At 45.6% G+C, this 15,083-nt stretch overlaps 1 protein-coding gene across 1 annotated transcript in view; it reads left to right on the top strand.

Annotated features, from left to right (window-relative positions):
- Positions 1–361: 361 nt before the first annotated feature.
- The window catches only part of plagl2 (pleiomorphic adenoma gene-like 2), a 36,067-nt gene continuing 21,345 nt past the window's right edge, over positions 362–15,083 (top strand). Inside the window, exon 1 of the mRNA XM_033970021.2 lies at positions 362–562. The gene's annotated coding sequence lies outside the window, so the exon portion shown is untranslated. The remainder of the gene's footprint in view (positions 563–15,083) is intronic.

Raw genomic sequence — 15,083 nt, 5'->3', positions numbered from 1 at the left:
ATAATAAAAATAAAACAAAGAGACAGACGGTGCTGTGAGTCTCTGATTCTGCGCAGTGAGGCGCGTGCACAGAGCACAACAGGTAACGTGACTTAAGTTTATTTATTTGGATTCATTTTAGGCTCGTGGCGCGCACAGGACGCTCCTCACGTGATTTAAACCTTAAAACCTCGTAGCGCGTTTGGAGGTGGCGCGGGGCCTCAGTCCTCCTCCTGTACATGTTTATAAAGTGTAAACACGGACGTACGGCCCGGGCCCGTGCAGCCGTGAGACCCGCGCGCCTGCAAAAAAAAAAAAAAAACTTTGTGAAAGTGTGACGTCACTCTCCCACAATGCTCACCGCCCAGAAGTGCGCCGCAGCCTGAGCTCCGCAGGCCCCGACCGAGAAGAGACCCAAAAGAACCGAGAAAAGCCCCCGAACCACCCCCGGGACATACGCCGCGGGCCCCGGGAGTCACACGGCCTGTCCCCCCGCGGAGCAACCGGGCCAGAGCGGGACCATCCGGGACAGATCCGGGACAGATCCGCGCGGAGAGGCTCATGCGGCGCTGGAAACTTTTCGGTTGGTAACTGCTGCTTTTCTGGGCTCGTCGTGTCGCTGCAGTGGCTCCGCTGCATGTGGGGCTGCGCTGGTCTGCTCTGCCCGGGTTTGGTGCTCTGTCCTCGGCCTCGCGGCTCCTCTCGCCCCGGGGCCACTCCGCGCGTTATGAATGTGTCGTTACCGAAGTGGGTCGGTGTGTGCGTAACTGTGCGAGTTTGTGGAAGTTTGTGGACGTTTAAAGCATGCGTTCACCGTCCACGCTCGTGCTTTTGTCGCGCTGTTTGTTGTTTTGGCTCGGCTAAAGTGGTCGGTTAAAGTCGGTGAACGTGGAGCTGCGGTCCCGGGCCTCGCGCACCGTGACACCGCGTGTTTGTGAGTTTACGTTGAGGGGATGATTTTGGAGAGATTATTTATCAAAGGCTGTGCGGCAGTGGAGAGGGAGATAGAGAGAGAGGGGGAGAGAGGGGAGCAGATAGAGAGAGGGAGAGAGAGAGGGGGAGGAAAAGAGGGGGGTAGAGGGAAGAGAGGGGATGAGAGGAGAGGGAGAGAGGGGAGATAAAGGGAGAAAGAGAGAGGGGGGGGGGGGGGGGATAAAAGTTTGTGTAACTCCCCGCGCTGTGAGCGAGCTGTGGCCGGGACAGAGGGCACATTTTCGGGCTCATTTTCGGACACGGCTCGCTTCTGTCCCACTGTCTCTGGTTCTATCCGCGGAGCTCGTGCCGTGTTTTGAGCTCGCGGATGTTTTGTACGCGTGCGTGTGGGTGCGCGCGCTTGTGACATAAGTGCGTAAAAAACACTAGGACCCTCCGCAGACCTGAGCGCGCGGGAGGGGGCGGGGGCAGGGGGGACTTGTTGTTGAAGCTTCGCCTTGTTTTTGTCACGAGCACGTGGGCCGCATATATTAGGCCCGGACCAGGCCTTTTACTCCGCACCGTCCCGCGGACGCGCAAAGGCTTTGGACCGAAGGAATGTAGAGAAATGTACACACAGAAAATACAGTACTGAAGGAGTGAAGTACTGCAGTACTGTAGGAGTGGGGATTGAGGTACTGAATATTTAATTCCAGAAAATTTAATGCTGCATTAAAATGTATTTTGTAAAGTATTCTGTAACATGGGCCAATCAGAGTACTGCATTCTGAATACTTTGAATACTTTTACACAGAGTCATAGTTTATTATAGTGTAAAAACATGACATTTCATTACAAACTGATTTATTTTTGTTAGTTTTTTTTGTTATACAGTAATTTCTGTCTAATTAGAGACAAAAGTCAAATGTACACACACATGCACAAAATAAATAAATATCAAAATAAATAAATAAATAAATGCAGCACTTGAGCAGTGAGTTTGTGTTTGTAATGAGCCACAGGAGTTTATTATCGAGTTTGTCAAATTTATAATTGAGTTTATCAAGTTTATTATCAACTTTGTCATTGACTTAATCGAGTTCATAATTGAGTTTGTCATGGAGTTTATCATTGAGTTTATCATTAAATTTATAATTTATCATTGAGTTACCGAATTTATCATTGAGTTTATTATTTAGTTTATAATAGAATTTTTGGCAAGGAAAGGCAAGTTTATTTGTAGAGCACAATTCATACACAAGGTAATTCAAAGAGCTTTACAAAATAAAAAAGACATTAAAATCACAATACAACAAATCAAAACATAAATAATCACAAATAATCATCATAAAATGAACATTAAAGGAGAAAAGTGCAGAATAAAAACCTTTCAGTCATATGCACAGCTGAACAAAAGTGTTTTGAGTCTGGATCTAAACATTGTCAAAGTAGAGGCCTGTCTCACATCTTCAGGAAGACTATTCCAGGTTTTAGCTGCACAAAACTGAAATGCTGATCCCCCATGTTTCATTCTGACTCTGGGCACCAGCAGGAGGCCGGTCCCTGAAGTCCTCAAAGTGTGAGATGGTTCATATGGCACTAACATGTGGGAGATGTACTTTCGTGCTGGTCCATGGAGAGACTTGTTCACAAGCAGAGCTGCTTTAAAGTCTATTCTCTGAGCCACAGGAGCCAGTGCAGAGACCTGAGAACAGGACATGTGCTCGTACTTCCTGGTTCTAGTCAGGACCCGAGCAGCAGTGTTCTGGATGTACTGCAGCTGTGTTAAGGCTCGTTTGGAGAGGCCAGTGAGCAGGACGTTACAGTAGACTAACCTACTGGAGACAAATGCATGGATAAGTCTGAGTCCATTATTACCCCTAGATTTCTAGCCTAATTTGAAAGTTTTAGAGAGAGAGACTGGAGGTGACTGCTGACACTTTCTCCATGTTTCTGTGGCCAAAGATGATGACTTCAGTCTTGTCTGAGTTTAGCAGAAGAAAGTTGTTTCACATCCACACACTGATCTGTTGGATGCAGTGGCAGAGTGAATCCACTGGTCCATATTCACCTGCTGCAGTGAGACATAGATCTGAGTGTCATCTGCACAGTTGTGTGTGACACATTATTGCTGTGTATTAACTGTCCTAACAGCAGCATGTAGAGACTGAACAACAGGGGTCCCAGGATTGAACCCTGGGGGACCCCACAGGTCAGGGACATTTTATTTCAGACACATTTTCCAATTTCAACAAAGACCTCCCTGTTTGTAGATAGGACTTGAGCCAGTTTAGTGCAGTACCACAGATGCCCTCCCAGTCCTCTAGTCTCTGTAAGAGGATCCCATGATCCACAGTGTCAAAGGCAGCACTCAGATCTAACAGGATCAAGACTGAGACTTTGCCTGCATCAGTGTTGAGGCAGATGTTATTTGTCACCTTGATAAGAGCAGTCTCAGTGCTGTGGTGGAGTCTAAAACCAGACTGGAAAAAATTTAAGGAGTTGTTCATGTAAAGAAAGTTAATAAGCTATCATCGCATTTATCATCGAGTTTATAATCGAGTTTATCATCAAGTTTATTATTAAGTTCATCATTGAGTTCATAATTGACTTTATCAAGTTCATCATCGAGTTTATCAATGAGTTTCTCTTAGATCAGAAAAATTAAAAAAATACTTCCCACTAGAGAAAAAGTCCCACGATAAACACTCACCCCAGAAACTACTGTTCCATCTGTTATGTGATCGATATAGTGATGATCGCTACAGTGCTGATTGATACAGTGCTGATTGATACGGTGATGATGGATACAGTGATGATCGATACAGTGATGATGAATTTAATGATAATCGACATAGTGTCAGAGGCAGAGTAGTGGAGAGAGAGAAAGAAGGAGGAAACAAACGGGAGAATGGAGGAATATAAGGTGGAGTGGAGGAGGAGAGAAAGTGAGAGTGAGAGAAGAGGAGGAGGGGAGGAAGCAGTGATAAGATCTGTTGCCATGACGCCACTGTGAGTGTGTGCAGGTGGAGATCAGCCACATGAGGAACTCCAGAGGAAACAGAATTTAGATTATGAGTATGTGAAAGTACTGCACTGTACTACTGTGTGTACTGCAGTGTAGTGTGTATACTGTGTGTACTGCATGAGCTGCTGATACAGACGGCACTGGTCTAATTACTGGAGTTTTATTTGAGACTAAAGGCCTGAGTCACATTAACTCTACATTTTAGAAGTAAACTCAGGATTGAACAGTTACTTCAGACATGTTTTGAGCAGTAAAGTTGGACTGGATTGTACCTGATATGGTCCTGGTTTTAAATCCTGGCTTAGTTCTACTAAACAGCTTTAGTCCTGGTTCAGTCTTGGTTTAGTCCTGGTTTAGTCCTAGTTTAGTCTCGGTTTAGTCCTGGTTCAGTCTCGGTTTAGTCCTGGTTCAGTCTTGGTTTAGTCCTGGTTTAGTCCTGGTTTATTCCTGGTTTATTCCTGGTTTAGTCCTGGTTTAGTCCTGGTTTAGTCCTGGTTTAGTCCTGGTTTAGTCCTACTTTACTTCAGCTTTACTCCTGGTTCAGTCCTGGTTTAGTCCTGGTTGTTGACTGTAGTCACCTGAATTAGGAGGTTTTGGTTTGAGCCAATCAGAGCTCTGTTTACTGAAGCGAGACCAGGTCTGCCTCAGGCCTCATAACATGGGAGGGCATCTGAGTGAAACAAGGACAAAGGCTCCTGTCCATCTGCAAGTCCGGACACATGGAAGTCCATTTATCCAACCACAACATCTGCAGGTTACCACAGACATCCGACCTGCCCCCATCTCAGTCTGACACACAGGGAGGGCATCTGACACTCATACATATTAAAGACACTCTGTAACTTTTTCTATGAAGCTTGTCTCTATGGTGATGACAAGCTAGTGACTCCAACAGAGTCACAGATCAGATCTGTGGAGAGACGAGTTCACTCATAGCTGTGTTTCAGGGTGTTGATTTTACCAGTAGCACTTAATAAATGCAAAATAGATCTGTTTGAATGCCATATTTGGAACATTCCAGGCATCGTAATAACAGCTCCATAGAAACAAGAAGGTGATGTATCCTTCATCAGAAAAGTTACACAGTGCAGCTTTAAAGGTCCTATATTACACAAAACTGACCCCAGTGAGCTTTATTCCATGTTCTAAAGCTGTTTCCTCCTCAAAAACAGATCTGGAGTTGTGTTTTGTTTCATTCACACATGTTTGAGTAACACTTTATTATTAGTCTGTTCATCTCCAAAGCTCAAAATGCTCCGTTCCACCTTGTGATGTCATGAAGTGGTAGTTTTCAAGTTAACAGCTCCTTTTACCTTTAGTTCAGTAGAGATTGGCAAATTCCAGGACTGAAATGATCCAAATGATTCTAGTGAAGGTGTGTGGAGTTTAAAAACACAGTGGAGCACTCCCTGTTTTACCACTTAATGACATCATAAGGTGTAACACAAGTGTTTTTTGTTTGAGAGAAGAACTCAGCCTAAATATGCAGGATTTGTGTGTTAAACATGTGAATGAAACAAAACACAACTTCAGGTCTGTTTGTGATGAGGAAACAACATTAGAGCAGAGATCAGAGAATAGTATGGGACCTTTAAGTAACTGTACTTTTACTTGAGTATTTGTCTCCTGTGTGCTTGTGTTATTTTCAGAATGTTGGATTTGAGTAAGTGTACTTTTACTTGAGTATTTGTGTCTGTGTGTTATTTTCAGAGTGTTGGTTTTGGGTCAGAGACAGAGCCTGAGAACCTCATTATGATCGTGTTGTGTACTCTGTGTGTACTTCACTCATGTACTTACACAGACACAGACACATGTTTGGCCTTTGCTGCTTCTCTCATGTTAAAGTGTTTGTTTTATTCTTCAGATTTTGAACATGAGATTGTGGAGTGCTTGTCATCATTTGTGTACATATAGTTTTTGTTTATGTGTTCTCCTATAGAGTCACAGTTAAAATTACTTTTGTAGTATGAAGTAGGAATTTTAATCAAAACTTTGAGAGATTGGGATCAGGCATGTTTAATCGTCAACTGATTGCTGCGGTCAGAGCATAGACTGTTTATATAAATCGACACGGCTAACCTACTAGCCATCGTGTTCCAAACAGGAAGTGATCATGGCCGCACTTCCAGCTCCATCAGCTCACCCCTCTCTCTGTAACTGCTGCTGTCAGACTCGTCATTTTGGTCTTAAAATGTTCACGTTAACCCGCTCTATGTGATCCTGGGGATTTTATTTCACTATTGTGTCTGTAAATCAAGATATGAACATTAATAACAGACAAATCAGGCACCTTCTTTCTCCGAGGTCACTCCCGATAGCGTTAGCAACAGGTTTAATTGATTGCATTGCTAAGCAGCCACTCCCTGCTAAACCAGCGGTGTGAAGGGGCGTTACCTTCAACAGCCTCGCTCCTGATTAGCTCTTTGGTTGCTATGATACTCTCATCTCGTACAGATTATGAAGGCGTTTTAAACAAAACTCGTACAGATTATAAAGACGTTTTAAACACAACGCATGCAGATTATAAAGGCATTTTAAACACGACTTGTACAGATTATGAAGGCATTTTAAACACAGCCCTGATATAAACCACATGTGATTCACAGTTTCTTTATGACTCAGATACAGCTCCTGATTACAGCCCTGCCCCTCCATCCCTCTGTTTTTATGAATGAACCTCTCTCCATCCTCTCTCCCTCTCTCTTCTCTCTCTCCCTGTCTCTCTGTGTCTGTCTCTCCCTCTCTCTTCTCCCCTCTGTCTCCCTCTCTCTCTATCTCTCCCTTTCTCTCCTACTCTCTCTCTCTCTTTCTCCTACATCTCCGTCCTGAGTCATCCTGAGTCGGCCACAGCAGTCCAAAAACGCTCGAAAATGTCTCTCATTTCCTCCAAAGTCCAAATCGCAAACTTTCACTTTTACCTTTAAAGTCTCTGTACCTGATTTTTACATCTTAAAAACATAATTCAAAAAACAGAACTGGTTCATTTTAAACAGTTTGGTCCAAAGTTCCTCCTCCTTATGGATTCAGAACATTCTAATGACTCACCATGATGAGTTTATAAGCACTTTTCACAACTCTCAGAGATCAGAGTGGAGTTTTACTGTGACTAACAACAAAGCTAATAGCAACTAGCATGCTAACTGCAGACTTACTCTTTCCTGGACAATACAACACTTTATAATTAGAAGCAGATAGCACACAGATGACTTATTTTGACCTCAAGAGCCCTCTTCTGGTGGAGTAGACGTTGTCTTGTGATTTTATTTATTATTTATATTTTAATAAGAACTGACAAACTGACTGGCACAGGGAGGGCATCTGACACACAGGGAGGAAATGACAGAACGTCAAAACGTTTGTGATTTTGGTTGTGATGAGTCTTTCAGACCTGTTTTGTTCTTGTTATAGATAGAAGTTTGTTTGTGTTTGTTTGCTGCAATTTGTGCTCTGACCTCACGTGACCTCTGACCTCTGACCTCTGACATGCTGTTGGACTCGTTCTGCAGATCAAACCAGAACATTAGTTTGTTATTGATACTTTGCAGCTGATGTCATCTAACATTCCCTGGGGGTGTAACGCTAACTGGAGGCTCTGTTCTGTCTGAAGCGTTTTGTCTTGAGATCTTAAATCTTTTCTGGCTGTGTTTGCTAATGTGTGCATTCTGTCGCCATGGTAACTGCTGAACATTCCACCATAGACATACATTTAGATGTGAAATGAAAGCAGAGATATGTTTTTATTTGGAGCTTTATGATGATTTTGTCTGAAAAGTAATTGTTTAATCAGCCATGTTTTTGCCCTGAATTTGCCCTCTCTCTTCCCTCTTTCCCTCCCCTTCTCCTCTCTCTCTCTCTCTTTCTTTCTTACCTCTCCTTCCTCTCTCTCTCTCTTACCTCCCTCCTCCTCTCTTCTTCTCCGTCCCTCTTCTCCATCTCTTTTCCCTCTCCTTTTTCTGTCTTTCTCCCTCTCCTCTATTTCCCTTACCTCCCTCTTCTTCTCCTCCTCTCCTTCCCTCCCTCTCCTCTCTCTCTCTTTTCATCTGTTTTTCTCTCTCTCCCCCTCTTCTCTCTCACGTTCCTCCTCCTCCTTCCCTCCCCCTCTCTCTTTGAACACTTCATTCATTCACTTATGTCATTCTTTCCTCGAGTGTCGTTCTTCTCACCATTCTTCTCTCTGTGCTTTGAATTTGTCTTTTCGGATTTCCTTTTTTCTAGTTTCTCCTCCGCCTCTCCCTTGCTGCCGCCCTCCTCTTTCACTCTCTCCCTTTCAACCCCCTCTCTCTCCACCCCTCCACCCCTCCCTCCCTCTGTCACTCTTCACACTCTCTCCAAAACATTCCAAAACACTGCAAAAAATGGATATACAAATTTTCCTGTTGTTTAGTTGATAATACTAGAACATGCTCTCTCTCTCCCTCTTCCTCCCTCCCTCCTTTCCTTCCCCTCCTCTTCCCTCCTCCCCCTACCTCTCCTCTTCTCCTCCCTCCCCCCTCTCCTCTCCTCCGTCCCCCTCCTTTTCCCTTTCCTTCCTCCCCCTCTTCTCTCCTCTGTGAGTGGTGTGAAAGCTGCTCCTCCCTCTCCCTGTCCTCCTCTCTGTCTCCCTCTCTCCTTCTCTCTATCCTCTTCCCTCGTTCCACTTTCCTCTCCTGTTCTCCCCTCCTCCCTCTCTCCTCATCTCCTCTCTTCCTCTGTCCTCTCTTCTTTTCTGAGTGGTGTGAAAGCTGCTCCTCCTCCCTCTCTCCTCTCTCCTCCCTTTCTCCCCCCTCCTCTCCTCCCTCTCTCTCTCCTCTCCTCCTCCATCTCTCCTCTCTCCCTCCTCCTCTCCTTCTCCCTCTCTCCCTCTCTCCTCCTCCCTCTCTCCTCTCTTCTTTTCTGAGTCGTGTGAAAGCTACTCCTCCTCCCTCTCTCCCTCCTTTCCTCCCTTTCTCCTCTCTCCATCCTCCTCCTCCCTCTCTCCTCTCTTCTTTTCTGAGTTGTGTGAAAGCTGCTCCTAATTGAATGATAAAGTGAAGAGTTCTGAATAGATCACAATGAACCCACTGTGTGTGGTAAAGAGCGAGAGAAGAGAAGAGGAGGAGGAGAGAGGGGTTGCAGAGAGAGAGAAGAGGGGAGGAGGAGGGGGAGAGTGGGGGGCAGAGAGAGAGAGAGAAGAGGGAAGGAGGGAGAGGAGGAGGAAAGTGAGGGGGGCATGGAGAGAGAAGAGGAGGAGGTGGAGGACAGGGGGGAAATAGGAGGAGGAGAGGGTGAAGAGAAATTAGGAGGGAGAGGGGGGCTAGAGAGAGAGAAAAGAGGAGCAGGAGGAGGAGGAGAGAGAATGGACAGAGCGAGAGAAGAGGGAGAGAGAGAGAGGAGTGAGGCAGACAGAAGAGGAGGAGAGAGAGGGAGAGAGACAGGTAAAAAGAGCCGAGAGAAAAGAGAAGAAGGAAGAGAGGGGCAGAGAGAGAGACGAGGGGAGGAGAGAAAGGGGAAAGGAGGGGGTAAAGAGAGAGAAGAGGAAGGGAGAGAGAGATAGAAATGGGGTTTTGAGAGAGAGTGAGAGGGAGAAAGGCAAAGAATGGGTAGAGGATGAGAGGGTGAAAGGATGGAACAAAGGAGGGAGAGATGTAGAGAAAAAGGGGAGGAAGAAAGAAGCGAGGGGGAGACTGAAAGAGGAAGAGAGTGATCGAATAAGATTGCCTTAAAAGAGAGAGAGAAGAGGAGGAGGGTGTTGGAGAGAGGGAGTATGTTTAGTTTGTAAATATGTCCGTTTGTGATCAGTGTTGCATTGATCTGTCCTGTATTTCTTTCTGCTTTTTCTCACATCTTTGGCTCTTATTTCCTTGTGTGTCAGATGCCCTCCCATTCTCCCATGTCCCTGTAGACTTTAAAGAGGGTGTTATGCAGGATCAAGTTTTTTTATTTTATCTTTTTCCCATGTTCAATGTCAACACTCTTCCCTCATCAAAAACATGTCTGAAGAGGTTTGGATGTCATCAATGCCTGTACGAGGCTCCGCCCACAAGCCTATGTCACCCACACCCAAATCTCCATAAATATACAAAAAACATGATATAAAACTACACTACAACTTGACAAACCTGATGTGATGTGCAGTAGTTTCATTAGTGGGAGGCAGCTGATTGTGTTTTGTTAGTGCTCTGAAGGGGGAGGGAGTTAGAGTGGAGAGCAAAGGGAGGAGAGACTCAAGACGTTAATACGTTGTTTTGCATGAATATAGCATTTTCAAAACAATAAAAGGAAACATGGTGATCTAAATATTACAGTTAATACCCCAGAGAAGTAAAATAGCCCCTCTTTAACTGAGATGGGGACAGGCTAAATGTCTGTATGTAATCTGCAGATGTTGTGCTGTGTCAGATGCCCTCCCAGATGTCGTGCTGTGGTTGTCTCTGAGCCTCTTTTTCTCTTTGTGGAGTTTTGTTTTGATTCTGGAGCCTCTCAATCTGTGAACTATTTTAGCCTCGTCTGAAACCAAACCTCAGCTTTCTAAAAACTGCTCCCCTCCTCCCTCTCTTTACTCCTCTTTCACTCTCCCTCCTCCCTCTCGTTACCCCTCTTTCACTCTCCCTCCTCCCTCTCTTTACTCCTCTTTCACTCTCCCTCCTCCCTCTCGTTACCCCTCTTTCACTCTCCCTCCTCCCTCTCTTTACTCCTCTTTCACTCTCCCTCCTCCCTCTCGTTACCCCTCTTTCACTCTCCCTCCTCCCTCTCTTTACCCCTCTTTCACTCTCCCTCCTCCCTCTCGTTACCCCTCTTTCACTCTCCCTCCTCCCTCTCGTTACCCCTCTTTCACTCTCCGTCCTCCCTCTCTTTACCCCTCTTTCACTCTCCGTCCTCCCTCTCTTTACCCCTCTTTCACTCTCCCTCCTCCCTCTCTTTACCCCTCTTTCCCTCTCCCTCCTCCCTCTCTTTACCCCTCTTTTACTCTCCCTCCTCCCTCTCTTTTGCCCTCTTTCGCTCTCCCTCCTCCCACCCTCGCTCCTTTTACCCCTTCTCTATCCTTCTCTCTTTTTCTTTTCTTCTTTCTTTCTCTCTCCTCTCTTTGTCTCTCATTCTTCCTTTCTTCTCTTTTTTCCTTCTCCCTCTTCCTCTCCCCTCTTCTCTCTCGCATTTTCTCATACTAGTTTTCTACCCTCTGCTCTCTCCCTCTCTCTCCTCTCTCCGCCATCTCTCGACCTCCCTCTCATCCCCCCTCCCTCCCTCCGTCTCATCCTCTCTCTTTCTCTCACTCTTTTGAGGAGCATGCATACGTAGTGAGCTGGAAGACCACCCTCCGACTTTCATTCATCTGTTTTTAGGTTTTTGAAGAAGAGAAAGGCAGAGAGGGGGAGGAGGGGACGAAGAGAGAGAAGAGCAGGAGTAGAGAGTGGGGGAGGAGTAGAGACAAGGTGAGGAGAGGTGGAAGAGCAAGAGAGAGAGAAGAGGGAGAGGAGAAGAAAACAGTATCAAACATATTAGTGCATTATGTTTGTCTCCTGTTCTCTTGACAGTTTTGTCACAAATTCACTTTAAAATAATAATAATAATAATAATAATAAATACATAGATTTTGAGTCTTAATTTTGTGAATCAAGCTGAGCTGCTGAACCCAAACAGACTCTAGATGTCTTGAGGTGATGTTTGGATCATTCTGGACTTTTGATTCTTTTTGTCTGAAGTTTGAATCTGTGACGTTAAACAAAAATCCTGCATTTTTATCCCAAAATCATCAGAGATTTAAGGAAAAACATCAACAGTCAGTTTTGTTTTGGTGTTTTGGCGTTCTGTCCTCTCTCCATCCCTCTTCTTCTCTCTCTTCTTTCTTTTTCCTCTCTCTCCCCTCTCTCTATCCCTCTTTGTTTCTGCCCTCCTCTCTCCTCTTCCAATCTCCTCTTCTCTCTCTCTTCTTTCTCCTCTATCTCCTTCCCTCTCTCCCTTTTCTTCACTCTTTCTCCTCCGTCTTACCCCTTTCTTTCCTCCCTTCCCCTTTCTCTCCGTCCTCTTGCTTCTCTTCCTCTCCCCCTTTTTCTCCAGCTCTCCAACTTTACCCGAGAATCAAACACCAAACGATTCCTCCAAAACCCCAACTTTACCTAAGAATCGAACGCCAAACGATTCCTCCAAAACATCAAATTTACCCGAGAATCGAACACCAAACGATTCTTCCTCAACACCAACTTTACCTGAGAATCGAACGCCAAACGATTCCTCCAGAACCCCAACATTACCCGAGAATCAAGCACTAAACGATTCCTCCAAAACACCATCTCGACCTGAGAATCAAACACCATATCTGTCCCTGATCATTTCTATTTTTATCTATTTATCCAACCACAACAGGGAGGGCATCTGACACACCACCACATCTGCAAAGGAGAGCAGGAACATCTCTTCTTCTGTCCCTCTCTTCCTCCTCCTCCTCGCTCTCTTCCCCCTCTCTCTCCTCACCCTCTCTCCTCCCTCCTCTTCTCTTCTCCATCCTCCTCCTCTCCTCCTCTCCCCCCTCTTCCTCTTCCCTCTCCTCCTCCTCCCCCTCCTCCTCTCTTCTCTCTCTCCTCCTCTCACCCCTCCTCCCCTTCTCTCTCCTCCTTCCCTCCTCTCCCCCTCTTCCTCTTCTCTCTCCTCCTCCTCCCCCTCCTCCCCTCTTCTCTCTCCTCCTCTCTCTCCTCCACTTCTCTCTCTTCTTTTTCTCTGCCCCCCCTCTCCTCTTTTCTCCCTCCTCCTCCTCTCTTCTCCATCTTCCTCTCTCTCTTCCTTTCCCTCCTCCTCTCTGCTCTATCCTTCTCCTCCCCTCCTCTTTTCTCTTTCTCCTCCTCCCCTCCTCTCCCCCCTCTTCTCTCTCCTCCTCCTCCCCCCTCCTCCTCTCTTCTCTCTCCTCCTCCTCCCCCCTCCTCCTCTCTTCTCTCTCCTCCACTTCTCTCTATTCCTCTTCTGTCTCCTCCTCTCCTCTCCCTCTTCCTCTCCTCCTCTTCTCTTCCTCCTCTTGTGCGGTTTTTCCTGTGATTTTCAGAACGTGCTCATGTTTCAGAAATATTTGTGGAATGTGTCCTGCCCACTGCGTTTGTCCAGACTCAGTTTAGTCTGAGATATTTTTACAGCTCCCCCTCGGTCCCGGAAATCCTCCAAAACGACTCTCCAAAACACCAACTTTACACGACAGTCGAAAATCAACCGATTCCTCCAAAACACCAACTTTACCCGAGAATCGAACATCAACCGATTCCTCCAAAACACCAAATTTACCCACGAATCGAACGCCAAACGATTCCTCCAAAACACCAAATTTACCCGAGAATCGAACGCCAAACGATTCCTCCAAAACCCCAACTTTACCCAAGAATCGAATGCCAAACGATTCCTCCAAAACACCAACATTACCCGAGAATCAAACACCAACCGATTCTTCCAAAACACCAAATTTACCCGAGAATCGAATGCCAAACGATTCCTCCAAAACACTAACATTACCCAAGAATCAAGCACCAAACGATTCCTCCAAAACCCCAACTTTACCCAAGAATCGAACGCCAAACGATTCCTCCAAAACACCAACTTTACCCAAGAATCAAACGGCAAACGATTCCTCCAAAACACCAGGTTTACCCGAGAATCGAACACCAAACGATTCTTCCAAAACCCCAACTTTACCTGAGAATCAAACACCAACCGATTCTTCCAAAACACCAAATTTACCCGAGAATCGAATGCCAAACGATTCCTCCAAAACACTAACATTACCCAAGAATCAAGCACCAAACGATTCCTCCAAAACCCCAACTTTACCCAAGAATCGAACGCCAAACGATTCCACCAAAACACCAAATTTACCCGAGAATCGAACACCAAACGATTCTTCCTCAACACCAACTTGCCCGAGAATCAAGCACCAAACGATTCCTCCAAAACACCAAATTTACCCGAGAATCGAACGCCAAACGATTCCTCCAAAACCCCAACTTTACCCAAGAATCGAATGCCAAACGATTCCTCCAAAACACCAAATTTACCCGAGAATCGAACGCCAAACGATTCCTCCAAAACCCCAACTTTACCCGAGAATCGAACATCAACCGATTCCTCCAAAACACTAACTTTACCTGAGAATCAAACACCAACCGATTCCTCCAGAACCCCAACTTTACCCACGAATCGAACGCCAAACGATTCCTCCAAAACACCAACTTTACCCGAGAATCGAGCGCCAAACGATTCCTCCAAAACCCCAACTTTACCCGAGAATCAAACGCCAAACGATTCCTCCAAAACACCAAATTTACCCGAGAATCGAACACCAAACGATTCTTCCAAAACCCCAACATTACCTGAGAATCAAACACCAACCGATTCTTCCAAAACACCAAATTTACCCGAGAATCGAATGCCAAACGATTCCTCCAAAACACTAACATTACCCAAGAATCAAGCACCAAACGATTCCTCCAAAACCCCAACTTTACCCAAGAATCGAACGCCAAACGATTCCTCCAAAACACCAAATTTTCCCGAGAATCGAGCGCCAAACGATTCCTCCAAAACCCCAACTTTACCCAAGAATCAAACGGCCAACGATTCCTCCAAAACACCAGGTTTACCCGAGAATCGAACACTAAACGATTCTTCCAAAACCCCAACTTTACCTGAGAATCAAACACCAACCGATTCTTCCAAAACACCAAATTTACCCGAGAATCGAATGCCAAACGATTCCTCCAAAACACTAACATTACCCAAGAATCAAGCACCAAACGATTCCTCCAAAACCCCAACTTTACCCAAGAATCGAACGCCAAACGATTCCACCAAAACACCAAATTTACCCGAGAATCGAACACCAAACGATTCTTCCTCAACACCAACTTTACCTGAGAATCGAACGCCAAACGATTCCTCCAAAACACCATCTCGACCTGAGAATCAAACACCATATCTGTCCCTGATCATTTCTATTTTTATCTATTTATCCAACCACAACAGGGAGGGCATCTGACACACCACCACATCTGCAGATTAACTAGACACATTTGACCTGCCCCCATCTCAGCGAACAGTACAGGAGGATGGGAGGGCATCTGACACACAGGGTGACAGGATGGGAGGGCATCTGACACACAGGGTGACAGGAGGATGGGAGGGCATCTGATGTCTTTTGTAGAGAGAACAATGGCTGTTTTTTTAGCCTCAGCTG

The sequence above is a fragment of the Periophthalmus magnuspinnatus genome, chromosome 7 (assembly GCF_009829125.3).
Source record: "Periophthalmus magnuspinnatus isolate fPerMag1 chromosome 7, fPerMag1.2.pri, whole genome shotgun sequence".
NCBI classification, from domain to species: Eukaryota; Metazoa; Chordata; class Actinopteri; order Gobiiformes; family Gobiidae; genus Periophthalmus; species Periophthalmus magnuspinnatus.
Note: the sequence above shows the minus strand (reverse complement) of the source record. Positions and strands in the feature narration are given on the sequence as shown.